The sequence below is a fragment of the Myiozetetes cayanensis genome, unplaced genomic scaffold, assembly GCF_022539395.1.
Source record: "Myiozetetes cayanensis isolate MyiCay16 unplaced genomic scaffold, myiCay2020 scf42, whole genome shotgun sequence".
NCBI lineage: Eukaryota > Metazoa > Chordata > Aves > Passeriformes > Tyrannidae > Myiozetetes > Myiozetetes cayanensis.
Window position 1 is genome coordinate 735772 of NW_026087654.1, and position 27288 is coordinate 763059.

At 41.6% G+C, this 27288-nt stretch overlaps 1 long non-coding RNA gene across 1 annotated transcript; it reads left to right on the plus strand.

The window, feature by feature from the left end:
• The first annotated feature begins 19801 nt into the window (after window positions 1–19801).
• On the plus strand, window positions 19802–25969 carry LOC126648001 (uncharacterized). The gene is made up of 2 exons (XR_007630688.1): window positions 19802–19905; window positions 25456–25969. It is a non-coding gene; the product is annotated as an uncharacterized LOC126648001 (long non-coding RNA).
• Window positions 25970–27288: the final 1319 nt, after the last annotated feature.

Below are 27288 nucleotides of genomic sequence, written 5' to 3' on the forward strand. Positions count from 1 at the left end.
ATTCTGTTGGCTTCAATAACATCTTGCTAAGCAAAACCAGAAAAACACTAAAAGAGGAGATGCCCAGGACAATGCATAAGGCCTAATTTATGAAATGTAGCTATTTCATAATTTTTTCCCATTTTGAGGAAACCTGTGAGGGCAGCAATAGTATCCACAACCCCCTCTCCAAGACTACTGTACATGCAATCCCTGATCTGTACAATGGCTAGTCCAGGCATATGCCTTTGTATCTAATTGATTAATGTGTGCATAGTCAATCAGTAATTAGCCAAGGTACGTGTACTCAGTGTGTATTTAATCAGAAGAGTATGCAGAGTGTGATGTGTTCCCCACTTGAAATATTACATGCACCAATTCAGAAACTTTAGGTTTACTGAAGAGATACTGATGTTCGACCACATTGTCCCAGGGACTCATCAAAGATAAGTCTTCCATTTGGGCATAGGGAGTTTAATCTGGTTTAAATTGCAGGACTACTGAAACTATGTCTTTCCTTAATGTTTCATTAGTCCCTTTCATTCGTTTCTCCTCAATATCACTGCAAAGCACTCTGTGGAGGATAGGGGAGGCTTCATTCCAGATTTCTCCAGATTAAGGAGTTTTCCTTTCCTTTTTGACCTCAGGCACTGATCTTAAGTAAGGCTACTATTGCAGGACAGTGGCAGAGATTGATATCAAACATAAAACTTCTCAGAGAGACCATTAAATCAGTGTTGACCTGGTTTTAATAACACATAATATTTCCATGGATTGCAAGCTATTAAACAAGCTTTGACAAACACTTTGCATAAATGAACTCAGAAACAGAAAAGACTGTTAAAAAGTCAGGAAGGATACAGAGGCTATTTTTGTATATTTTGGAAAAAAAAAGAGGAATATTTCATAGAACAACATTTTACTGACAACTCTGCTATTGGGGAAGCTTTTTAAAATACTTAGTGTCATACCTTCCTGGGATCAACTAGGGAAAAAAAATGTACTTCAAGAATCATGTAAGCAACATGAAAGAACAGAGGGAAGTTTGTCTTGGGTTTAGTCCTCTTTCAGATTACACATGTGCCAACAGCTGCTAAATTAAGATATCCTGTATTGATGAGTGAATCATCACTCTTTTGATGATTCTTCATGATAAATACAGGAGAGAAATGGAAGCACCTCTTCAGATAAATTATATTTGAGATAATATGAACTTCAGAACAACAAAGTTCAAGAACTGGCAGTAGGGTGATACTATGCAAATACCTTGCTCCTTTGAGAAGAATTGCTAGTTAGTCTTGAGGCCAGTATTGTTGGTGATGTACCTAAAAGAATGGCAGATGTGCTAAGTGGGAAGTAACCAACCCATACTTTTCTGGGTTATGCTTTATCCTTTAAAGGAAATCTGTCATCCCTTAGATTGCTACTTATACCCTAGAGAGAGCAGTCTGTGTGGCAATAACTTCCGACCCCGTGGCCAACCCTGGAGTGTGATTGTCTACCTCGACTTCAGCAAGGCTTGTGACACTCTCTTGTAGCATTCTTATAGGCAAACTAAGGAAGTGTGGGTTAAATGAATGGATAGTGAGTGAATTGAGAACTGGCTGAATGGCAGATCCCAGAGGGTCATAGTCAATGACAGAGGGTCTAGTTGGAGGCCTGTCACTAGTGGTGTCCCTCAAGGTTTAATACTGGGCCCAGTATTGTTTAACTTGCTCATCAATGGCTTGGATGAGGGGGTAGATGCCTCCTCAGCAAGTTTGCTGATGACAAAAAGCTGAGAGGAGTGACCCGTGTCCCAGAGGGCTGTGCAGCCCTTCAGAAGGACCTCAGACAGGTTGGAGAGATGGGCAGAGAAATGTCTGAAATTCAACAAAGGCAAATGCAAGATCCTGCACCTGGAGAAGAATAAATTCATTACTAGGACAGGCTAGGGGTGGACCTGCTGGAAAGCAGCTCTGTGGAGAAGGACCTGGGGGTCCTGATGGACAACAAACCATCTATAAGCCATCAGTGTGCCCCTGTGGCCAAGAAAGCCAATGGTATCCTGGGGTGCATTAGGAAGAGCATTGCCAGCAGGTTGAGGCTGGTGATTCTGCCCCTCTGCTCAGCCCTGCTGAGATGCACCTGGAGTGTTGTGTCCAGTTCTGGGCTCCTCAGTACAAGAGAGACATGGAGATCCTGGAGCAGGTTCAGCAGAAGGTTGGTAAGTTATTAAGGGACTGGAGCATCTCTCTTACGAGGAAAGGCTGGAGGAGCTGGGCCTGTTTAGTCTCAAGGAGAGAAAACTGAGAGGAGACCTCATCAATGTCTGTAAGTATCTGAATGGAGTGTATCAAGAGAATGATGCCAGGCTCTTCTCAGAGGTGCCAAGCATTAGAACAAGAGGCAACGGGCAGAAACTGATGCACAGGAAGTTCCATCTGAATTTGAGGAAGAATAGCTTTACTGTGAGAGTTACCATGCACTGGAAAAGGCTGCCCAGAGAGATTGTGGAGTCTCAGTTACTGGAGATATTCAAGGACCATCTGGACACAATCCTGTGCCATGAGCTCTAGGATGACCCTGCTTGAGCAGGGAGGTTGGAGCAGATGACCCTCTGTGGTCCCTTCCAACCTGACCCATTCTGTGATTTTTTCAGGAGTGTTTTGGCTCAGTGAATGTCCAATGGAGAGATGTTGTTTTGTGCTGACAGAGTGCTTACAGTTCTGCAGAGCCTTCAGCAGTTCATCTGGGTGCAGTGCTTGTCCCTGGAAGCAGTGCCTGCTCAGAGTGTCTGCTGCAGTTAGAGATCTGCCCATTGTGCTGTAACCAGTGCTACAACATGCATGGTCTCTGCTCAGTACCCTTGTCATGTTTTGTTGTGAGCAGACTGTGTATCCACTTTAGGTTGCAAAAGAATTGCTCCATGCCCAAGAGCATAGATTATATCTGCTTTTCCACCCATGCACATTTGTGTCTCTGTCCATTCGGGTATGCTATAGACCATTAGTTTTACACCACTGCTGCTGTTCCTCAAACTCCTGTTGGGACACAGAACTGTTGCTGCTGTTGTTGCAAAGTATGTAGTCCTTCAAACTTGGTGTCTTGCTCATAGCATGTTTTTTTACTTTGTTTTACAAATTCCAATTCTTGAGTCTGTTCTTACCTCACAGAATTCATTGTATACCGATTGTTTTAAAAGCTTCACAAGTTGTTAGAGTCTTATGCAACAGCTGGTCCTGCAGGTATGTGCTTGATGGCTCTTAGTTCTTCAGTGGATACCTAATATTTAGGGGGGTTCGTTTCTTCTCAGCTGCAGACTGTGAATATTCGGTCTAATATTTCATTCCCAGCACATTTAATAGTCATCACACTTCAGCATCTTTTCTTTTTTACCTCTCCTCTTTTCAGGTGTTGTGGTGTTTAAGACAATGAGTCTCTCTGGATCTGGTTCAGTTGACATGGGGTCCCTTGGCAGGCAGCTGAGGTTCTGTCTTCCATTAATAATTGTACCTGGCGATGTGGCAAAGGTTTGAATGTCTGATTTGTATCTTCTGTCACAGTAGAAACTCGGCCTGACATTACAGATGCCGCAGGTTTATAAAGTAGGAAGGCTTATTTGGCGAGGTCGAATGACCTCAGTTATTTATAGTACAGTGCTTGGTGGCTTTGGGTTGACACCAGCTCTGGAGAAGAGGCTGTGGTGCATTTTCTTTGCAGCTCTGCCTGGGCTTGGCCAGCTTCCATGTTGTGAATCCTGAGCTTGGGCAGGCTGGAATGGACTGGCTGATAGACACAGAGGGGACTGCTTCTAAACTCAATCTGCTGTCCTGGAAACTCTCTCCTTAAAATTAGAGAGGCTTTTTAGAGAGATCCTCTTTGGGAGAGAATAAAGACTTCCTCGTTACTATTCTCTATCACCTTGTATTTCAAATGAAATCTGGTACTTAATTTGTTATTCAAGCCTGTGTCTTGCTCTGCCCTGCTGGTCAGCTACTGTTGATATTCTGTACTTCAGCCATAATAAGTTTTAAGTGATAGCATGACTTGCTTTTCTGAGTTTTCTTATTGGCAATGACACTTGCTGTTTAACCTCAAAATTAGGCTAATCCTTCCAACTACTTATCAGGTCTAATATTGCTGTTCTCAATGCTCCTGAGATGATGGGTCAGCTGCAATCAGCTGCCTGTTGTTAGTCCACCCTGGCTGCAGGGATGGCAGCTGGCTTCTGTAGCCTGGGTGCTTGTGAGCCAAGTATCTCGGCAGGCATTAGTCACACCACGAGAAACCTCCCCTTCTCCATTGTTGCTTCATAACATGAAGTACTGTTTTCTCGAGGCACTGGTGGTGATGGGCCCTAGAACTACTGTTTCCCGTAACTCTTACATAATTACCTCTCAGCTGCGTTATTTATCTTCCTATGAGGCATGATAGTTCCGTAGAGTATTTCCTGGCCCTTGGCACATGCATCCTCAGTTTGAGTTCCTCTTTTCCACTGGATCTTTTTTAGCTTTAGACTGTGTACATGTTCCATCTCAGTGGTCCTTGCTGGGAAAAAGAGGAAGTGTACCACAAATTGCATTTAAACAAGCCCAGGGATAGAAGTTAAATGCTATAAGAACATCAGTAATGGATTTAGCCATATGCTCATCCTGTTTCACCCTACTGGGATTCTGTCTACTGCTGAAGCAAGAGGGAGAGGGGCTAGGGAAATTCCAGCTGTCATTGAAACATGCTTCTCTACTGGCATAGTTAGTAGCAGTGTACCAGGTGGCATGCAATACATTGAGCAGACTCATTTTCAAGAGTTCAGCTGAGGCCATCTATTGATTGTACAGTAAATCCAACTTTAAAACTTCTGAATTGGTATTGGAGAGGTTCTGGCTGCATGGCACACAGCAGTGATCCGATATAAACTCACACTGTTGATCCAGATTTGTTCAAAAGCGGTAGGTTTAACAGGTTATTGTTGTACTAGCGTGCTTTATGTCAGATCAAGTATTGTTTATTCTCACAAAGACAGCATAAAAAAATTCTCTGTGGTTTGTTAACTAATCTGCCAAAAATGTCATGGCCTGATTCAGATCAAATGAATACTGCTGAGTGATCCTGTGCAGCCCTGGTGTTATTTGCTGAAGACCTGCAGTGACAGGTACAAAATAGTAAGTGCTCTGGAGCTCTTGGCAGAGCTCGTATTCTAGATGCTGCTATTCAGTCTGCCTGAGCCATGGCTACTGCCATGAGAGGGAAGCTGGAGAACCACAAAAACCTTTGAGGCCACATAAATTAGTATTGCTGTTCTTCAGCCTTGGCCAGCAGACTGTTTTGGCTCTGATCTCTGTGGGAAATTATTCTCACTTGTTCCTTCCTGTTTCTATAGGTTTAACTGTTTCCAGCATCTGAACACCAGGAGTTCACCCCAAGAATGTCTCCGGTTGCTGAGCTTTTCCCCTGCATCACTTGCAAACATGGGAGGAGCAAACCAAATTTAAGATGGGATTCTTACACTATCCATAGGTGCTGTAGAGGGTGAAGAGTATCTCAAGACAAGACAGAGGAGATAACATTGTTTAGGCATCCCCATTTCTCATCCCCACATTACAGTTTTGACTCACTGTGTGCTGCTGAATCTGTTACCAAAAATAAAAAGAACAGTGTTTCCCCATGGTAAATATCCCCTGACTATATCCTTTGAGGAAGAAGAGATTTTGTACTCTGATCAACTGGCAGCTTGACTAGGGCCAGCCCCTCAGAGTAGCTCAGTACCCTGAGCAAATGTTTAACCAAAAAAAATAAAAAAGAGCAGAACAAAACAAAACCCTACAACCTATTCTGTGTTCAAAGTTGCAGTTTGCAGAAGCTAGCAGTCATTATCAGATATTAGCCACAGGTCTTGTAATCTGAGTGCTATTGCAGAATGAAAATATAGGCACTGCCCCTTCTCTGGCTGCTCCTCTGTTTTATGTGTTGGGAAGAGAGATTTGAATCCACAGGATGTACTCACCCTGTTGTGTCAATCTTAACAAACCCCATAGTTTAGGCTATGCATTATTAAGTATAATGTCTTTGCACACCTGATGGTAATTTTCTGGGGCATTCAAACTCATTTGGACCATTTCCTAAGCTGAGAGAGCTTTTTGGTGATGTCTCGTGCAGTTCAAATACAGTGGGGCAGTGTCAGAGTGGGTCTCCTGAGTGAGTGCCACTGTAGCAGAGAGTGACCAAAGGGCAGTAATGGAAAGCTGCCTTAGATCCCAACTGCAAATGCAGCTGAGATCTGTCTAACAGAGCCATGTCCTTCTTTTTCTTTAGGCACTCCAAGGAACAGAAGCCTCTCCAGTGGCTCTCTGAATATACGATGTTCAGAGAGGATGGCCTTTGAGTTTGAAAGCTGCTCTTACGGTAAGAGAGCGATTGCATCAGCAGTGCATATGATTCATCTCATTTTATTTGGGGTGAACCTGTTTCAAGGTCTTCCCAGCTTTTTTTTTTTTGTTTGCTTGTTTGCCTTTGCTTTGAGTCCATAGCTGTGTCTGCTGTGAAGCATGGGGTGTTTCTGTGTTGGATCTCCCAGTACAAAATATAATGAAGAATCTCTCTGGGACACAAGTGCTTTGTCTGCCAGTAAAGCCTTGAATCCCTGTAAAATGGTTAAAATCTATATCACAAGCACAGTGAAGAGGCTGTTTAATTCTCCCCTGAGCTATTTTCCAGTGCTTCATCCTTGCTGCATTCAATGCTGCAGAGAGCAGTGCAGGCCTGGAGCACTCGGGTTTATTCTGGAAATATCCAAGCCACAGCAAGTTTCTGTCCAGGCTTTGCGTCAGCCATTGAATTTCGTCTTTATATGTATAAAGGAGTCACCTGTTTTGTTTATCAGGCCTGGCCAACAGTCAAGGTGGTGAGTAAAAAATGGGTGGAAGTGATTCAACTGCAAAGACCAAAATAAGGAAGGGGCTTATCTGGGAGATTCTTCAGTTTCCTTTCTCCACCCACCTGCTTTGTACTTTTTGAGTCAGGGAGGACTTTCAGTCAGTCCACAGGTCTTAATATTCCCCAGTGTTCTGTCTTGTATGAGGCTGTCACACTCTTTTAATGATCATATCACTTAATAACCTCCTGGATAGCTCCAGGGGACAATTTGGAGGGCATGGATTATATCATATTAAAATGCATCTGTGCTATGAAGATGCCTGTCCTGGGTGACAAGCAAAATCAGAAAGCATGAGAAAAATACTGATCAGAAGGACTCCACTGAAGCAACTTGTGTCACTACTGGGTTTGTGCAGCTGATCTTCTTTTACCACTGTCTACCTCTTGGCCATTTGGAGAATTAAACAATACACAGGAGCACAATGCAGAGGTATGTTTTGTCTTCCTACACTGAAACAACTGCCCTAGTGGTAGCTGTGTATGAAGTGGAGTCCTCTCTCCAGTTCATCTAGTTAAAAAAAAAAGAAAAAAAGAACAAGAAAAAAACCCTCTAATTGTGAGAAAGAAATGCCAAGGAATGTTAGTTGGTGCAGTATTTAAAAGAACCAGATAAAAATGGGATTAACTATCACTGATCCTGGAGTCCCCAGTCTGGGTCATGCAGCAGAGGCAGTTCTAGCTGACTGAAAACTGGTCTTTTGTGACTAAAATTCAGTAACTCCTGAATTTTGCCCCACGCGTGGTGGAACACTTATTATGTGGAACACTTTTTATGTGGAACACTTAAGCAGCACAGCTACAGACTCTGCTCTGGTGGGACACAGAGAAGCTAATTTCCTTGCTCAGCAGAGCCCGACACACAAAGCCTGCCCGGGAACTGAGTTGTGCACCCAAGCAATGTCCCTCGACCTGCCCTGGGAAGCATAACTGAGTTTGAAAATGTAAGGAATTGCACTGACTGCACCCCAGGTGATCAGCCATGTCTCGCCAGGTAGCCAGTTGCTAAGGTCATAAGTAGCAGAATGCACTTTTCCCTAAGGAATTACCTGAAATATCCTTTAATAAAATCTTTTGAAACATTACATGCGATATTTAATATATTCTTTTGACAGCGAGAGAAAAGTTCTTCAGAAGTTCTAACTAAATGTGAAAGGTAAAACTGAATGAAAAAGGAGGATGAGGGAAAGGAGATTTTCATAACAAAATCTTTATCCAAATACTATGGGTTGGGCCAGTTTCATGAAGTAACATACTATTGCTTTGATTATTGTTTGGATCATTGAAAGTAACAGAGTTGTGTGAAATAGTAACTACTGGATAGATGTTGGGAAAGAGGGCAACTCCTCATAGTGGCTTAATATAGATGTTACCAAATTCATTGCTATGGAGGTATGCTTAGAATCCATATTTTCTAAGCAGGTCACATATCATAAGGCCCTCTTGTTCCTCAGTATTTACACACAGAGCCTCGCAATTTTTTCTCTTATCAGCTTTCTCATAGTCACTTTCAATGATTTCTGTGACTATTTTCTATTAAACCTGTATTTGTATTATTTACAAGGCACCTCTGTATTATTCCCAAGAAGTTTTTCATGTTGACTTCTTTATTTGTTGTAGTTTATATTTTTCTTTCGTGGCTGACTATAGGTTTTCCTGAAATGACATTCCAATTTTAACATGGCAATATAACGTCAGTTGTTAAAATGCTCATAAGCAAGAAATGCCCTGTGATAATTTAAGCCTCGGAAAAGGAAGAGAAGGCTGTTACAAACTAAGAGGCTCCTCTGAGGTCAGGCAGGATTCAGCATGGCAAGAGCTTGCTTCTGCCACCTTCAGTCACCTTGAGCAGCCCGTGATTTCTGAGGGGCCATGCTCTTTCAGTTCACTCGGGCTGTTTGCCCAGTGAAAATCTGTTCAGCAGGGACAAGGGAAGATGAATCTAAGAGTCTTCTGCCTAGAAGCGTTCTGAAAAGATTAATTACTCTGTGAAAGAGTCAAGTAATGAGAAATGATGTTGCTTTTGTCGTGGGCTGTTGGGTCCCTGGATGGTCATTCCCATTTTCCAGGGCTAATCTCTAAAGTAAATAGTTTTCTTTTTGTTGACTGTCAGCGGTGTGTCACTGTGCAGTGACCTGCATGTGCAAGTGCTGTGGACTAGAGATCTTGTGGCTTCTGTCAAATCTGTACAGAGCATATTTCCTGCTCCTGAATGCTCCCTGCCGTCCTTTCCTTTCAGTCTGAAAGGGAGGAGATTGAGCAATTTGTCACTGCTTGTTGAGAAGCAGCCTTTGCTGCTTGATGTCCAAGTCCTTTCTTGCTGGCCTTTCTTCTTTTACTTCTGAACCTCTTTTTCATTTCTGCAGTGATGCTTTGCTCCATTCTTCCTCTTGCCCTTTTTCGCCTCTTTCCATTCTCTGCTTAACTCCTTTCTTTACAAGTTATGGCTTTAAATGTCTGTGCATGTACACACACACACACACAGAATTTAGTAAATAGAAAAATCTACTTCCAATAGACTCTTACACACCCAATTTTTTCCACTATGATTTCATAGTGTTGTGTGATGTACTGTCAGTCTAATTAGAATTATGACTCCAAAGCAGCTTGCACACATTCTTCCTGGTATTTCTTTGTTTAGTTGCATGTATTTGTTATTCCCTTTCTAAAAAATATGAAAGCATTGTTCAAGGGACTATTTCTTTGAAAACTATTAATGTTAGTGGATATGTGTGAGTAGTGATTTTCTGTGCAGCTGCATTGAGTCTTCCAGAAATAATGACAAGAATACTTAAATTAAAAATCTTGACTTTTATTAGAATATTTGCCTTGGTCACATGAGAACTTTCACCTGGCGGCAAATTTAACTATATATCTACAGACAGCCTTTAATATGCACCCCAAAAGATTGAAAACACTGCAAAGGGAGGAGCTAAGACTACCCAGAAATCTGGTCCTCTCTATCCCACAAAAGTAATTCTTTGTTCCTGCTGTCACACTCCCCAGCACGGCTGTCTTCCTTGGTGACAAGATTGGTGACTGCAGTTTGGCTCTGGGGAAAAAAACAAGCAGGTGCTATTCTGTGTACAGGTCTGCAACTATTTATTTTCCATGTGGTTGTCCTGTGACGATTTTTCAGGAATAAAAAGGTGCAGCGAGGAGATTCTCACTGTGATGAACCCCGCAGTGCTTTAGCGTGCTGCCACAGCTGATGGCTGAAGGCAGTCAAAAGGAACCAAACTTCAGGCATATCAGCCTAATAAAGTGGACTGTAATGCAGCACTGTCATTTTTTTTTTGTCCCTGGTCCTTTTAGGGACCTTATTTCTTCATCATAGAATGAGCCAAAGGAGTATCAGTGAGTGACTGCTTGCAGAGGGTATCACAGTGATCCATTCCCACCTCCCCAGGGCAGCTGGCCGGGAAGCATACCACTTTATCCCAGCTGAAAGGAAAAAAACAGTGATGTTTTCAAAACTAAATACAGGCTCAGCACTCCCTGGGGCACATGAGGAAGCTGGATTTCAGCCATGTATGTCCCAGGCTTTACGTAAGCTGAGACCTTGTGCACGCACCTCTGAAAGGCCTCACCGCTCATCTGGTAACAGAGCATCTCTGAAGCTGTAGGAAACAAAGCCCAGCCCTCACCTCACAGTTCTTGTAACCTGAATACATGATAAGAAAATGAGCAGATGTAAAATCAAAAGCAGCATCCATCTGAGCTCGAGAGTTTGGAATAAGGGAGTAACAATGGTATAGGGTCAACAAGTCACTATCAGGTGTCATGTTCATTGAAAGGCATCAGTGAGTCTTAAGCAGGAATTTAAGGGACTAGATTTTCTTCACAGGAAGCTTCTCATATCCTAAAGGAATGTGGTAGAAGAGGAGGGAGCAGTATTGAAGAGCACCAGCAGCTGGAGAGCCATCTCTTATCTTCTTGGTCAGCTGTGAGCAACCACTGACAAGTGTGTGCCTTGATAGAAGTGGGTATGAGCAAGGGACAGAGCTTATTTGAGCAAAGAGGTAGATGAGGGATGCAGAGTATGAAAACACTAGAGAGGTGGTAAGTCAGCAGGCACTTTTTACTGCGATGTGTTAAATGGTTTTCTAGGGAGAGAAAGTAGATGTGCTGAGAGCAGGAAGAGGAAGCTTCAGCTATAGACAGGAGAGACAATGAAAACCTGAACCAGAGGTTTACCGAAGGAAAAGGGGCTGGATTTTAAGGCAGTGTACAGGTTGAATGAACGTGATTTCCATCAAAAAGGTTGCCTGTTCTCTTGCCATCTGTGTGCATTAAAGAGAACATTGCTTTTGCCATTCACAGTTTACTCCTCTGACAAAATTACTGAAAATTTCCATGTCTGTCATTACTTAAAAACAGTTGCAATTCAGCAAATCTAACTATTTCAGTTCCCTCTGGTTTGGTTCCTCCTATTGTTGAAATTAGTTCCTCTGCTAGAATCTTCAAGTTTTGCAACTGTAGTTTTATTCGTTATTGCTGATGTAACAATTATGTCAGCATAAAAATCCTCACAGCTTGTACAGTACTTTTCTATAGCTCTGAAATCCTGTGAGAAGATTTTTGTTCAGGAACCTAAAACTTTAAGACTTTCCAAACTGTTTTTCTCAGTGTTTGTCTTCTTATTTTTTGTCTACTAAAAGCAAAAGCTCACACAATTCTTGGGCATTTTTCATTAACCTTCATCTAACTCCCACTTATGTTTGTAGAAATACTTCCTTTCATGCCCAGTTAAGGAAAAACGAAACTGGGTTTATACCATGGTGTGTGGTATGCAGAGCTTAAGTAAAACAGACCACAGAACAAAAGTAAGGCCTTACTAGACTCCATCTTTAATGCTATCCTGGGGTGTGGGACTCATTTGTTTTGGCGTGTAGGTGATTGGGGGTTTTTGAGTCTGTTTTTCTGAATGTTTTTTTTTTCTTTTTTTTTAGACTCTTAAAAATTTTTTAGGCCCAGAATGTAGGCACCTCTTCAGCTTTCCTTCACAGTATAATTCGTTGCCATTCTGCTAACACAGGGCAATGTAGAAAAGCAAACATGCATATACAAAGCCTATTCTTCTCTAAGTTGAATTCAAGACCTTTTTTCTTTGCTTCTTCATGTTAAGTCAGATTCATGTTCCTGGAATTATTGTGCTTCATATAAAATCTGAAAGTATCTATAGCCAAGACTGTAATGAGGACACCACAAATAACCATCCTCATGAAAACCTACTTCAGTCCATAATAAGTAACTCTCTTTATACTGAGTTTTCTTGGAAGAAAGATACAGAGGAAGTAAAATGAGATTTCACTGACTCCACTTTTTTCCCAGCTTCTCAGAAATTGTTTCATTAGAAGGCAATCATTTTAGCAATTTAAAACCTGGGTTTGGAGGATTTGCTTTTCTCCATGAGAATATGGTTCATGTTTCACCGGCAGAAGTGGGAGAAAAAGGTCACACTGGCTAGTTTAGTCTGCAGTGCTAATTGAGCAAATGATCAGGAGACAGTCCAGTGTTTGGTGTTTTCCAGCTGGAAATGGAATAACCAATCAAGTCAATAATAGTAGTAATTTCTTATCTTTCTTAGACAGATTTGGATTTGGTAGGGACTAAATAGGAAACATACGAGCACAATCTTTCCTTGAGTGCATAGAAGCCATTGATATACGTTTTCTGTGCCGTGGGTGGAAGAAAATTTCCCATTTGTCATCCCAGCTGCAGTGCTTCTGTTGATAGAGCGGCTGCATCCCTTTTCCCTCTGTAGCAGTTGCACTGTGTGCAACACCAGCAGCCAGCAGCACTGTAACATAAATGTGTCCAAAACCATACTTCAATTTAATTACCTATAAAACCGTATTCTATAAAAGAGGAGAAAGAAATCGCTATTACTTTCCTTAAATAGATCAAATTTCAGTAATAATCCTGAAAATTCCTTTACCTTTGATTTAACGAATGCAGGAAAGGCCTGGATGGTCACTAAATCAGCTGTCCACTGGCAGAAGGAGCTTGGTACTGCCGCAGAGATTCAATGCTCTAATTAAAAAGTCTCAGACTATTGGAATTTTCCATTATGAAAACAGAATGTTTGTCTGCCTCACAATTATGTTGCTATCTTTACTTGTCTCATATATCACGGACATGTGGAAATTAACTTGGGGGGGGAGTTTAGAATGTGTTCTGTTATGCCATTCTCTTTTAAGAAGGTTGGGGAAAGTTTGCTGTCCCTTTAAAGGTCCTAAAATTTATTACCAGTGCTTTTATATTGTATTCTGGTTCCTGATTTTTTTTCCCAATTTTCTCATTTGACAAAAATAATAATTAAAAAAAAAAGTCAATTATCTGGATTTCTTATCTTCCTTAAGAGGACCAATCCTGGAAAAGCTTTAAAAACTCTTCTTATGCTACAAATTCTTCAAATTTTCTGGGTGTAATCCATTGTAGCACTGCCTGTATTTTCTCTGAGCAACCTATTCTGGGTTGGTTTCCATTTCAAAAGAACTTCTTCCATTTGAAAGCACAGTTTCTTTTGTTCCATCCACAAAATTTCGTGTAGGTCATGTTTCTAAATTATACAGGAAAATCTCCACCAAAAAAGCTAGATCCTATCGGGAATCAAAGCCATGGAAATTATATTGTCTGCTAAGTGGTATCTGGGCATATTACTATTTAATATAAAGGCAAAAAGGTAATGCAGTCCCAAGTACTTTGGAGGTCCTGTGGAGAAGAACAGCAAAACTGAACATCAGAGAAGCTATTTGATGACTGTGTTTTCGGCTGCATTGTAAGTACAAAATTCTCTTGTTGCATATCTTTTTTTGAGGTCTCTTATAGTATGTAGTCTCTATATGTAGAGTGTATATATATAAAAATATGTAGGGTATTGGGCTAAGCAGTAATTAGTACAGAGTGATTTGGCAATAATGAACACTGATATTCAGAAAATGAGCAGGTAAGAAGGTATTTTCACTCTTGTTTGTGAGCAAACCTCAATTTCTTAACTAATAGAGAGAGGCCCTTTTGTAAAGAGGAAAAGAAACCACACAGGTTAGACTCTCTTCTGAATTGCCTTTCAGAGAAGCCCTGTTCTTCCTTCTGAGAGCCCAGCCTCCTGATTTTGGCATCACAATTAAGTCTCCAAAATTGGAATATACCAGGATAAACACCCGTATAAACAGACACCCGTGTAAGCCTGTGCACGTTGAAACTAACTCTGAAAATAAACACTCCTGCAGCAGACACTGCTTTTGGTAAAGCTTATTTCACAGTTCAGTTCACCTGAAATCACCTTTTTCATATCTCCTGTGTGGTTGTTATTCACAAAAGACTGTTACAGAACTAGGCTGTACCTGAATGGCAGCACTTGGGCATGGTCCTCTGCTCACAGACTGAAGTGAACGTGTGGCCCCATCCCAACTTACACCAGCCTAGAGAATGTGGATTTACAGCTTAGTTTCTTGTGCAGGATTTTTGGCAGGTTTGTGATTCGAGAATACATTTGCTAATACTTTTAGTCTGAAATAACTTGATCTGCATCTCTAACAAAGGAGATAGTAAATATCTTTATCATTTAATGTGAAGATATTTGACTGTTAATTTTTCCCTGCTTTGATTTTTTTTATCCTATATTTTTTATATATATACCCATTTTCTTTTTTATCCTATCTGAATTTTCTGTTTGGAAGAAAGAATTTGCATTTGCCTGCCATTGAATTGTCATAGAGCTCATTACCTCCAATGAGATGAGCAGTGGCATGGAATAATTAAACTTACTTTATACTGTCAAATGAGGAATCTTTCTACCCTATTCCTTTTGATTTGACCTTTGACTAAACATATTTCTGTTTGCTACACGGGTGGTATTTCATCCCCTGGGTACAGTGTGTTTCTTTATCTTGGATGAGATAGTGATTTCTACAACACTGTTTTCAAAACTAAGTTTGCAAGAAAAAAAATGTGATCTTTTAGATTGTTGAATGGAGACAAATTTTTGTCTGCACAAAACCTTGTTAAATGGCAATAAAATCTGATTTTTATGCCTTTGAGAATTAATTTTCATAATGGAGTTTCACTATTAATATTTTAAATGAAGTTGTGCTGCTCTGTTTATAAAATGTAGTGTTTAATCATATAAAAATCTAAATCATAGCTTTCTAGTGTAACCCACCACATAAAGATAGCTCTTGGGAGGTTTCACAGAGATTCAGGAGTTAATTCATACTGAAATGAAGAGGGATAATGCTTTTATTATATTTTTCCTTAGTTACCAGTTAAAAACATCCAAGATCTTAGGGGAAAAAAAAAAAGGAGAAAGAAAAATAAAATAAAAAGAAGCAAAACTCTGAAGTGAAAAATAAAAAAGCTGTCTGTCAAAGTGAAGTGTAGCTTAGTTACAGTGAGACATGGGTTTGATTTAGTGGAATGCTGTCACTGCCTGTGGGTAACTGGTACTTTCCTAAAGCAATTTTTTTAGGTCATTTGAATGCTTATGAATATGGACACCCTATAAATCTAAAGATGTGTGAGAAATGCTGGGAACCAGAAGGACAGGCTTACTCACATAATCCTCCTAACATTGTCCGTCTGGGTTTGGTCTGAAAGAAAGACAAGGGAAATGTCATTCCTTGTCCTGCCAGAGGCCAGTCTCTGGGGGACCCCTCATTCTTTTTCCCTGTTTTCTTTCTGCAATTAGTTTTATATTGGTAAAAACAGTCTTAGTAGAGTATCTCCCTTTGCCTAGGCAAGAAAGTAATTTTCCCTTCCTTGATTTCTCACTCTCACCCTATTTACTTTTTCTTGTTTTTCAGTGGAGAAACTTGCTTGCCAAAGGATAATAGAACGTGTGGGCTGAAGTCCCTCTGTAGGAGAGAAGGGAGCATTAAACAAGGGTCTCCCTGATGCAGAGTGTGTTAGCTCGGAACACTGCACTGCTTGTGACTCTCCAACCCCAGCTGAAAAAGACTTGTTTGCTGTTCAGTTTGTGAAAGATAGATACTGGCACCATTTTTCCTCTGGAGACTGAATGGGGAAGTCTGTCCCTGAAAATCCCCGAGGAAAGTCCTATTACTCCATGCCGGCTTTTTCATCTGATGCCTGTAGTCTCTTTCTTGGGGAAACAAAGCTGCCTGCATTCCGAATGGGCTCTTCTTCCAATACCACTGACCAGAATGCTCCTGCCAGTGAGGGGTCACCTTCCTAATGTCAGGTGGAAGTGTAAAGGCTGTTGGACCAAGTGTTTCAAGCTGAGGCTCTGATCCTTTCAGCTTACCAAGTCTGGCCCAAGGAGATTTGGGAGCATTTGTGGCATCAGGCTGTAGAAGCAGGTCTGGTATCTGTGTGTTGTGAAGAGCAGATGAGCTGCTCTGTGCTCAACACCTGCTCAGTCAAGAAGATCTCATTCGTGTTGGGAACAGCACAATCCATCCTCAGTAGTTGTACCACTTTTTTTTTTTTTTTATCTCCTCTCTGTCCTGTTGGCCACCAAGCCCCATGCAGCCAAAAATTTACAGCTTTCACCCACGCCAAATGGCTATTTTAATCTTGAGAAAGTTAACTTTTTCAGCTAGATTTTGTTACCGCTTTCCTTCTCTGCACTCACTGCAGCTGCACTCACTGCAGCTCAGATGTTACTTTGCGAATCGTCAGCCTGAATTGTTTGAGCTATTAGCATTTCAGTCACTCACACTTGGGGATACGTTTTCTCCTGGGATAATTGGACAATGGTACCACTTTTATCTTATCTCGAGTTCCCTTCATAGTCCAAATTAGGAGGCTTATTCGGGGAGGGCTGGGCTACGGTGAGCAGTTGCTTCTTTGCACAGTTCGCTACAGCAGACAAAAGTCTTTCAATGATTTTAACAATGTTTAAGCCATTAACGATTTCAGTCTCTCACAGTAAGGAAAGGCAGAACTACCGGCATAAGAGCATACTGCTTGGAATAATAGCTCAATGACCCTGCTTACTGATGAGGTGCGTGTTTACTGGCAATTATTGTTGTTATGCTGCTCCCCCCTCCTCCGACCTTCCCACCCCAACTTCCTTTGTACTTCCCGTTTTTCCTATTGAACTATTTCTCTTCTTTGGTCCTAACATGTAAGAGAATTAAACCATGCTCTTCAGGCTGCTAGTAAGGTAAAAACCTGTAAAATGAAATGGAAGATGGAAACAAAACTTTGTTTGAATAATAAACAAAGAAGAGTAATTTTGATGAAGATCATAATAGAGTTTAACTCTGTACGGGTTTTAGCTTTCCAAATATGATCACTGGCTGCTCAGACAATCTCTCTGTATTCCTTGCAGGCTACTTGTCCTTGGATCTACCCTCTCTGTAGGCTTCCTTTTTGTGTCTGAGTTTGTACAGGAACTCCTTGTTCATCCATTCAGCCCTCCTGCCATTTTTGCCTGACTTCCTCTTTACTGGGGTGTATCGCTTCTGAACATCTCCCCATCAAGTAAAAGAAAAAAAAAAACCAGAAAAAACCAAACAACCAAGCAAAAACTAACCAAAAACCAAACCAAGGAAACAAAACAAAAACACCCCACCCAGCAACAAAAAAACACCTTTATTTGCAATCCTGCTACAGTTAGCTATTATTTACAAAAGCATTTTACATTCTCTTTCTTGTACTTTGGGTGAGGGGTTTTTTAATTAAAATAACTGTAAATTGAAGATCAATGATTCTTGCTTCAATATAAAAGAAGTTGGATAGAATGATAATTAAATTTAGATTTAAGTAATGTAGTCCTGAGCTAGAGTGGCTTTTTTAATGGAAAATAAAATTAAAGGGAACTCAAAAGATCAGGAGCTAAAAATATAAGAGAAAATAATCTTATGAGGAACACAAAACACATAATTGACCTCTGACAGATATTCAGTATTCAAAAAGATATGGATTACTTTAATTTACTAAACACTTTTAAAAGGGATATAAATTCTCATGCTTCTGAGTTAAGCCAAATTTCTAACGAATGGAACGAAAAAAAGAAGCAACTTTCATAAAGCTGTCTTTTCCTCATTGTCCTTGAGGTGATTTCTTGGGACTTTTTCTCCAGTTCTAACTTCTGTCAGGATGAGATTGCTGGGGCTGATTCTGCCTAGTGAGTCAAGTTACACTTCTGCTGTGTAAGTAACAGTGAGGTGAAGTATCTGCAGTCTTATTTCCCCCTTGAAGAAACTGGTTATAGCACCAGCGCGTCTTTTAGGAAATCTTTGGATCCCTGCTGTCCTCCTAAGATGCCCTAGTTCAGCTGCTGGAAGGAACACACGTCCCAGGTGACCCATTAGCAAAGAGAGGAATTGCACAGCGCATGAGGTAGAAAATAGGATCCCACAGGCCCTTTCATATTTTATTGTGCTTTTTTCAGGATTCACATCAAAAGTAGGTTTGCTTTTAAGGTATGTTTCTTGTTTCGATACAGTCGTCTTTGTGAGAATGCTAATAATCTTTTCACAGCAAGGAAATGGGGTTTTTTTGTAAGCTTTGGCCAATGATCCAATTTTTCCAGCTCCACTCCAATAAAGTTAGGCTTCTGAAGTCCCCCAGTGCACAAACAAGATAGATTGTAGTAAACTCTCTAACAACAGATTCTCATTTCACTGGAATCACAAGCAATACGTTTTTATCCCTATGCAGCAGCAAAAGCCTCTGATGTGGTAATTTTTACCTCCTTTACCTCTCTTTCTCCTCCTTCCTTTGTATTCACCTTGGTGTATGTAAATCAGGAGACACAAGGCTGTGTATCTGCATTCATACAAGAGAGCTGAAAGCCCACGTGCTTCACCCACCAGAGAATATGGGAGACTAGAGCTGCCTTAGGATAAATCAAAGCTGGTCTGTTTTATCAGGAACAGCAGCCAAGAAGGGAACTGGCCTAGAGAGGACCAGTCAGGCTGCTCCTAGCAGGACGGTTTGCTGGATTTGGTTTGCTGTTACTGCTGGTTTTTTAATTGCCTACCTGCTCTTTAAAAGGCACTCACAGCTATCATGGACCCCTTGTAGTCAGTTTAATAAGGCAGCTTCTAGCTTTTAATGTGATTCCTTTCATAGCTTTCGATTTTCCTGTCAACTCAGAAGTGATATTTTGGTAACACTTTCACATACTGTCTTGCCGGGGCTCCTGCCCATTTATTTTTTCAACAGGTTCTGGGTCAGATTAAAATTCTAACTGATACTTGTTTTCCAGGTACCTAAGTTGCTCTTGAAAAGCTCTTTAGGCTGTAATTTGTTAAAATAATAATAAAAGGGAATGTTTATATATGCAATTTAAAAAAATATATATTGAAAATGTTAATATTCATCCTACTCAAAGAAGCAGGATTAAAACACAAATGGCCTAAGGTCTGTGTAACCACTGCCCTCAGAATAGGCAACTCTTTGTAATTCAATCACAGCTATAGTGCAGAAAATTTCATTGCAAGTAAGAATGGGAATGTTGAAGAATGTATTTTAGTTTTCTAATATATTCTGTAATACAAAAGCAGCCTTGGAAAAGACTGCTTATCCAAGACTGCATAATCTGGGATTTAGCTAAAGAGACAATGGCAGTAAAGATTCTTTAGTTCAAAAAGTCAAGTGCTCGGATGACACAAAACCCAGTAAGAAAGTGCTACAAAAAATGAAGCAAACAAACTACTGGCCATGTAATTATTCTCTCAGTAGGCTCATCAGACAATTCCCAGTGTGCCCTCCTGCATCTTCTGGGAATGTTTTGACTAAATCTAACAAAATAATAGCTGCAGTCACTTCCTCCTATAGTCACTTGGGATACAAATTGGCTGCAGTGTCAAGTCCTTGAAGGAACTGATGATTCTCACCAGCAATATTTGACTGTCAGAAGCAAACCACTTGGCAGATGGGCAAACATTTTGAAAGCAATTGAAAAATCTATCCTTTTCTATTTTTTTTTCTAGACTGAGAAATCCTCAGGGAGAAGGCATGGTTGACGTCAAGTGGAACATGAGTCAGCAGTGCCCTGGCAGCCAGGAGGGCCAGCCCTGTCCTGGGGGGCATCAGGTAAAGCATCACCAGCCAGTCAAGGGAGGGGGTTGGCCTGCTCTGCTCTGCACTTGGGCAGCCTCACCTTGAATATTGTGGCAGTTTTGGGCACCACAATATAAGAAAGATATTGAGCTCATAGGAGTGTCCAAATGAGGGCACTGAATATGGTGAAGGGCCTTGAGGGGAAGCCATATGAGGAGCAGCTGAGGGCACTTGGTCTGTTCATCCTGGAGAAGAGGAGACTGAGGGGAGACCTCACTGCAGTTACAACTTCCTCGTGAGGGAAAGGGGAAAGAGGAGGGGCAGGCACTGATCTCTTCTCTGTGGCAACCAGTGACAGGATGTGAGGGAATGGGCTGAAATTGTGTCAGGGGAGGTTTAGGTTGGATATTAAGAAAAGGTTCTTCACCCTGAAAGTGGCTGGGCCCTGGAACAGACTCCCAAGGGAAGTGGTCACAGCACTAAGGCTGACAGAGTTCAAGAAGCATTTGGATGATGTTCTCAGGCACATGGTGTGAATCTTGAGGATGGTCCCATGCAGGGCCAGGAGCTGGACTCGGTGATCCTTGTGGGTCCCCTCCAACTCAGCATATTCTGTAATTCTGAGATTCTGTGATGCTGAAATATGCACTTTTGATGTTTCTGAGTTCATTGTATTATTTTAGGTTAATCTAGGAAAAAGTACAGATGCTTTTGGAACCTTCTCAAGCAGATCACTCAGTTCACTCTTCCTTAGCATAGGCATTATCTGTGTGACTCATTAGGAATAAGCAACTTGAGCAAAATGAGCTTCAGAAGTTTCAAAGCACTTGTCCATTCATTACATCTCTTATTCCTAGTCACCAATATTTATTGTTTTAAGAACTTGCTTCCACAAATTGAACTAGAACTCAAAGCTTAATTGCCACAGTTCTTTAACATGGAAATGATACTCAGCTTTCACACACCTGGGAGAGACTTGAACTGCTAATATTAAATGCGTCTTCTATCATCTCTGTGTGAAAACCAAGAAGAAACCTAGAACCAGAGTTTCATAGTCCTTTCACAGCTATTGACCTCCCAGCACAGGTTTGATAGTTACAGATATGTTTTGTGTCTGACTAGCGTGTAACAGTAGCAGCAGTTTTAGCAACTTGTAGGTTTTAACTGTAAAACAAAGTTGTAACATCTGCATTGTGGTGGTGAAGATGGAGAGTTGATTATTTTCAAAAGAAATCTGCAAGACACCCATGAGATTTCAGGGTAGAACTGAGATCCCATTTAGGTTTGAAGAGCTATGAACCTGTCCTCCACAGGGGGTTTCTGCTAATGTTGGATAGGCATTCAAATGCGTTTCTCCCTCTACAGACATGGAGGTGAAGCGGTACTGGGGGTGTAAGTCAAGGTAGTGTGTGCTAACTATGTCTTATCACACTTTGGTGGGGAACAGAAGTTATGAATCTCACGGTGTTTCTGACTGCTTCACAAATGCATGTCCTCAAAGGTGACAAATGGCTTCTCTCCCTCCTGACTGTGCCTCGCATGGGTCACAGCATCTCATTCCCGGTGTAGAAAGGCACATAACTTGCAAGTTAGGAATAAGGACAAAATAAATCAGCCAGAATGAAAGCCCTGCAGTGTTCCTGCTGATGCATCCTCAGAGGGCAGTAGGAGTTCTGTGACTGCCCATCCAGCACGGGCAATGAGCTCATTTCTCTTCCAGCCCAGGAAGGCCCTGGCTGCCCTGGTTCTAGGTAGTCCTAGGGAGGTAGGGAGGGAGGTATGCTTCTAGAAATATATGCTACTGAAAAGGTTCCAAAGCAGAAAATATTACCCTAAAAAACTCCTTAGATCTCTGAATCCTTATGAAGCAGAGTATTTTGGTTTTGTTCTGTATTTTTTTTTCCTTGACTCTACATGGTTTACAAGCTTAGGAGAGCTGAAAAATCCGACACGCCTTTGGAGAAAGCTGTTTTCACTGGCGACAACCCAAAATGTGAGACTTATTCCAAACATGATATTTGCATGTCTAAGTGGATAGATCACTTTCAGTGTGTGAGCTGGAAAGTCTGCTCTCATCTGTAACTGAGTTTATGGAAGTGCATGTTCTTGGAAAAGGCTGCTCTTTTTTGTTGTTGTTGTTTTTAAGGTCTTTACCCACAAACTTTGAAAGTTACAGAATCAAAACTGTGTTGACACAGTTTGCCATGGCTTTTACAGTCTTTAGGGTAATATGTTGGATAATGGATGATTTGCTCCAGATTTCATTGTAAAATAAGTTAACAACATTGTAATTCAGAATATTCCTCCCTTGCAGTACCACAAGAACTGCAAATATTCTTTCTATACTAACGTGCAAATAAAAATATGATCCTTAGCCTTTGAGAAGCTAAACATCATGTGAGATAGTTGTCAATTTCCTGCATCTTCCAGACAGATTATCTTCTTCAGTCCTCAATAGATCTTTTTCTCCTTCTGGCCACTACCCTTTCCTGGTCACATTTGCAGTGTAAAGGTTCCTTCTGTTGCCTCTCATTCTGGATCTAACACAGCCAGCCCCGAGACCAAATTAACTAACTTGAGCATATGTCTGCAATGTCTCCCAGATAACCTGCCTCCTCCCTGCAGGAGCACAGGTCCTGCAGGACTTGCCCGTATGTCATGATCTGGCACAGCTGCAGCACAGTCCCAGGCTTTTTACTGTCCCCAAAAAGGAACATTTTACTATTCCCACTGAATTCAGTAGAGTCTGGATTTGGCAGCTGCTCCTTCTGCTCAGTCCCCAGAAACTTGTGTGGGTAGGTACAGACATGATGGGTTCAGGCTGGACAATTTCTTCTTTCAGATGGGCAGGAGCACAGGTTACATTGGCGATAAAGGGTGTGAGGGGACAAGTCCTCACCACCTTCCTTGCACTCATAGGGACCCAGCCCAGCTCCATCTCTGCCTGCTGTCTCTGAAAGCAGAGCAAATCCTTCCATCTTTCCAGTCTTACAGTCATTCCCTCAGGTCTCAGAGGCATTGACCCATGGTTTTCTCTGAAAACTTCTAGCTGAAGATGTGGTCTGAGAAAAAAGAGCTTCCTTCTCTTTGGGGTATGTGTTTCCCCCCGCACATCTCATTGCAGCCTGATCTGTTTAAACATCAAAAGTTCTTGTGTAAATATATACAATGAGGCTAAGTGATTAGAATAATCTAATGCAAATTTCAAAAACTCTGAGGAGATCTGAGAAATCAACACTGTCATAAGTTTTATTTCCACAGCATGAATGGAAATAATATTAGTAAAATACAGCTTGTACTTCAAAGAAAAGCAGTGTTGAAATGCTAATAAGTAAGAGGATTTCTGGAAAATGGGGAGGGGAACATGGCAGGTGGTGGGGTATGCTCTTTCCCCAGTTGTAGATGCATTTTATTTGTTCATAAATACTTTAAAGATGTAATAACCTCTCCATGAGCAATGAGGCACTCTTTTCCATTAGCTTTTGCCATATAATATTTTCACACATTCCTTAATGTCTGAACCCTCATTCCCAAGCCTGACTTCAACTCCACAGTTGCGCAGCCTCTTGTGGTGGCACCAGTGGCAATCACCACAAGGGCTGAGGGCAAGAGCCATCTAAAGATATCCCAGGAAAGTAAAGCCTCCTCTAGGCAGCACCCAGCCTCAGCCACCCACTTCCCAGAGGCAAGGATCCCTCTTGGACAAAAGGAAGCTATCAGGAAATCAAAACATGGTGCAAAGATGACCTGGATGCAAGAAAAGTCAGTGATGGCTTAGCCCCCAGAGATGCCAGGAATCTGATATCTGCAGTTCTTGTTTGCAGTCTGAGCACCTGCCGTGTCCCCATCATGTCCACGATGTGGCAGCGTGTGTCACCCACCGCCGAAGGGGACGGAGAAGAAGGGAGTTGAGGTGCGGAGAAACCCTGTCTCCCATCTGATGGAGGTGGGAGGGAGCCTCATTAAAACATCCATTTCGGATTCAAGCTCTCCCAAAACTGCACAGCTTTGCCTGCCAGCAGCCAGTTGATAAAAAGCTCGATAAAAAGCTTGATAAAAAGTGAGGGAGGTGTGGTGCAGAGCAGAAGGCCTGTCTGGTCCCTGAGCTGGGGCTGAGTCTCCCACCTCCTTTCCCTCCACATTACCCACTGAGTCCCAGTGCAACTCTGCTGCACAAAGTGCTCATTTCCTCCATCATCATCACTTCCACCCAAAGGGCAGTGGGCAGCTCCTCAGGGAGCTGGTGGAGAGGTGGCATGTCAAGGCTAGCAATGTCTTTTTTTCTTCAATTCTGAGGACAGGCATTTTCGTGAGAAAAAAAAAATGCACATTTTTAGATCTGTAATAGGTGAACAGTTCAGAAATAAAAGCCTTTCCCTCAGAAATGCAAATCATTTGGATTGCTGTAACATCTCCAGGGCTCTAATGATCTAAAGCACTGTCTTTTTTGCTGTCTGCAAAGCAGCCATAGCTTGACCTGTGAAGGACAATTTCATTTCAAGTGACCTGAGGAAGCAATAAAAATGAAAAGATGAAATAGAAAGAAATATTTATTTGAACACTTATGGTACTATTTTTATTTGCATCACAGAGATCATCGACCAGTTCTGTGTGATCTTTCTGCTCCCTAGAAATTGCAATGTTCCACCGTAGCAAATGCACAGAGTTTAAGGTCATAAAACAGCTACAAGTACAATTTAAGCATTTGCAATTATGGGCAAAATAAAAGAAAAAGGTACTTTGTACTCCATCTGGAATTCTACTCACTCTGTACACAGTGTTAATAAAATACAGATGGAACTTGGGCCAGCGTTAATCAAAAGCCATTAACATCAGAAGCTGTTCAGTGGCCTGTATGAAACCTGTTTTATTTGTCTTAGCCCAGTGCCCATTAGACAGACATCTACATTACAGCCAGAGCCCTTGTGACATTGGCAAGGACCGAGGGCTGTGACGCATTTTCTCATTGAAGTCCCCTTTTGGAAGTAGAGCTAATCCCTTTTGGACATTGTGGGGTCCCTCCTCCCCAGAACCACTGGTGATCGTAACCTCTGTGGTCTTTGAGGGCAGAGCATCCACCTGCAGGGCTTTTGGGTAAGTAATAAAATGCAAATACGCACAGGCCAACTGCGAAAGCCACGACTGAGGTAAAAGCAGCAAGAAAAACCCATCAGACTGCCTGTCTTGTGTGGAGAGAGGTGATACTTCTTCATGCCCTAAACATCCAGAACCAGTCGCGCATGTGACCACAGTCAGAGGCGTTACTGTAGAGAAGAGACAAAGTGTACCAGCAAAACAGCTGTCTAGGTGTGTGACATCCAGCAGAGCCAGCCAGGGCTTTTCTATCTAATAGGACTGTAATCAACTAGAAGAAAAAATTTGTAAGGATGCCTCTGTTCTCTGCCCTGCAACTTTTCCCTAACTTGCCTATGGTTTTGCTCTGTGGGAGGTTGCTAAATCCAGAGCTTAATCCTGAGGCAGCACCTCCCGCATCACTCTTTCTGCTTTGTCCTGCTCTCTATAAACGAACCTTTACTCACATTTGGCACGAGGGAGACATCATTTTTCATCCATATTTTGCAGGACCATCCTTTTTTTCTGAGGCACGCAGCGACTCGCTGCCAGCAGAGTGTGCGGAGCCCTCCCCTCAGCCCAGCTTTCAAGCCTCGTTGGATCCATACGCTTCGAGTGATCAGGGTGATTTTTCTCCTGGTTTCTGCACAGGTTTGACTCGTAGCTGTCTCGTCCACGCAATGATGGCCATATGCTCTTGGGTGCCAGCAGCAGAAAGAGGGAAAAGACTTATGTTCTTCAGAGAACTGTGTCCGTCGTTAGTGCAGCTGCTGCCGTAACAGCACAGGGCTGGTGAGCTCCCAGTTTTCCTGCTAAGACTCTCTACTCGTTTATGACATGATATTTTGCACTCAGATTTGTCATGCACCTCCCAGGTTGGAAATCATATTTCAAGCCATTAAATCTCCTAAGTCCTATCTCCAACAATGTGCTTCATAGAAAAATGTCTGAAAGGCCTTTTTTTTTTTTTTCCTGTGAAAATACAGTAATAAATTTGAGGTTTAAGGCTGTAAGGGTTTGGAAATATGTATTCATTCATTGAGATGCTTTAAAAGGAGTACAATGCTTAGCAAGTGAAAATAAAATAGGTCTGATTTATACAGTAATACAGTAAAAAGGCTGTGCAGGAAAAAGCAAACAATCATTTTATGTATGTTTATGCACATTAACTCTCTAAGTGATTATACAGTCTCTAAGATCTAGATTTTCACGGGGTTTTGTAATGCTTCAAAGGAATAGAGCTGCAAATAGACAAGTATAAGTTTCATTTCTTTCATTTCAGTAACTGCAAACGCATATTTTTGCTTTCAGATGCTGCCTCTTCTGTCAGTTGTACTTACATTTTTGTGTGCTTTTTTGCTGATAAAATTCCACTGACGTCACCCATAGCAAACCTTCATGCTTGATAAATGTGTGAACAAGAAGGGAATAAGGCTCACACTAAACAAATAAATGTCAATCATAAAGGAATAAATGGGGTTTTCAGCCTACTCAGAGAAAAGGTAAGTGGAAGGGTCTTTATATAACTCCTCTTCCGTGCTCAAAGGTAATGTATGGATAGTGTTATTTAAATAAAAGATTGTTTTTTGCCTTCTTTTTTCCTTGCATGTTCTCAGAGGAAATGATATTGAAAAGGCTGAAGCCAGTGACATTTTGGTGTTGTGAAAGAGTGAGAACGTAAGCTAGAAATTACTGGAACTATATGACCCATTAAGTTGTTTTGCAATGCTGAGAAATGAAGCATAGAGTATTTTGTTAAAGTCAATATCCCATGGGGATTAAAGCAAGATTAGCATCTTTCAGTGCAACAGCCCTGCTAGTAAGCATGTAGGTATAAATCCAGAATACCTCTGGTTTACTCAAAGGAACTGCCCTAAACTCGCACCAGTGCAGCTGAGGACAAGCCAGGGCCTCTAAGCCCACTTTGGATATCTCAGGGTCGATGTGCCCAATGCTCTGCACCTGCCAGTGGCAGCTCGCTGGTCTGTGTGCAGAGAACTTCAGCCAAAGGCAGGAGCAGTGCAGGACATCATGGACTCCTCCTGTCTAATCCCAAATGAGGCAGGGATATCTCCTTCAGAGCCAGGACTTACTGTAGTTTTCTTACGGACTTTTGTTTTATTCTGTTTGTTTTGCTTTATTTTTACCCTTTCAGCAATACCCAGTGGAGATATCCAGTATCTCAGTGGAGAAAAGAGGTTGCCTTACTATTCTGTTAACAGCATTTATAAAATTCAGCCATTAACACTTCATCCACAGCTCTAGCACCAAAAGACAGTGTTTCACCCCATCCTGGCAGAAGAGATCAATTACCGGTATTCACTGTTACATATCCTGATATGC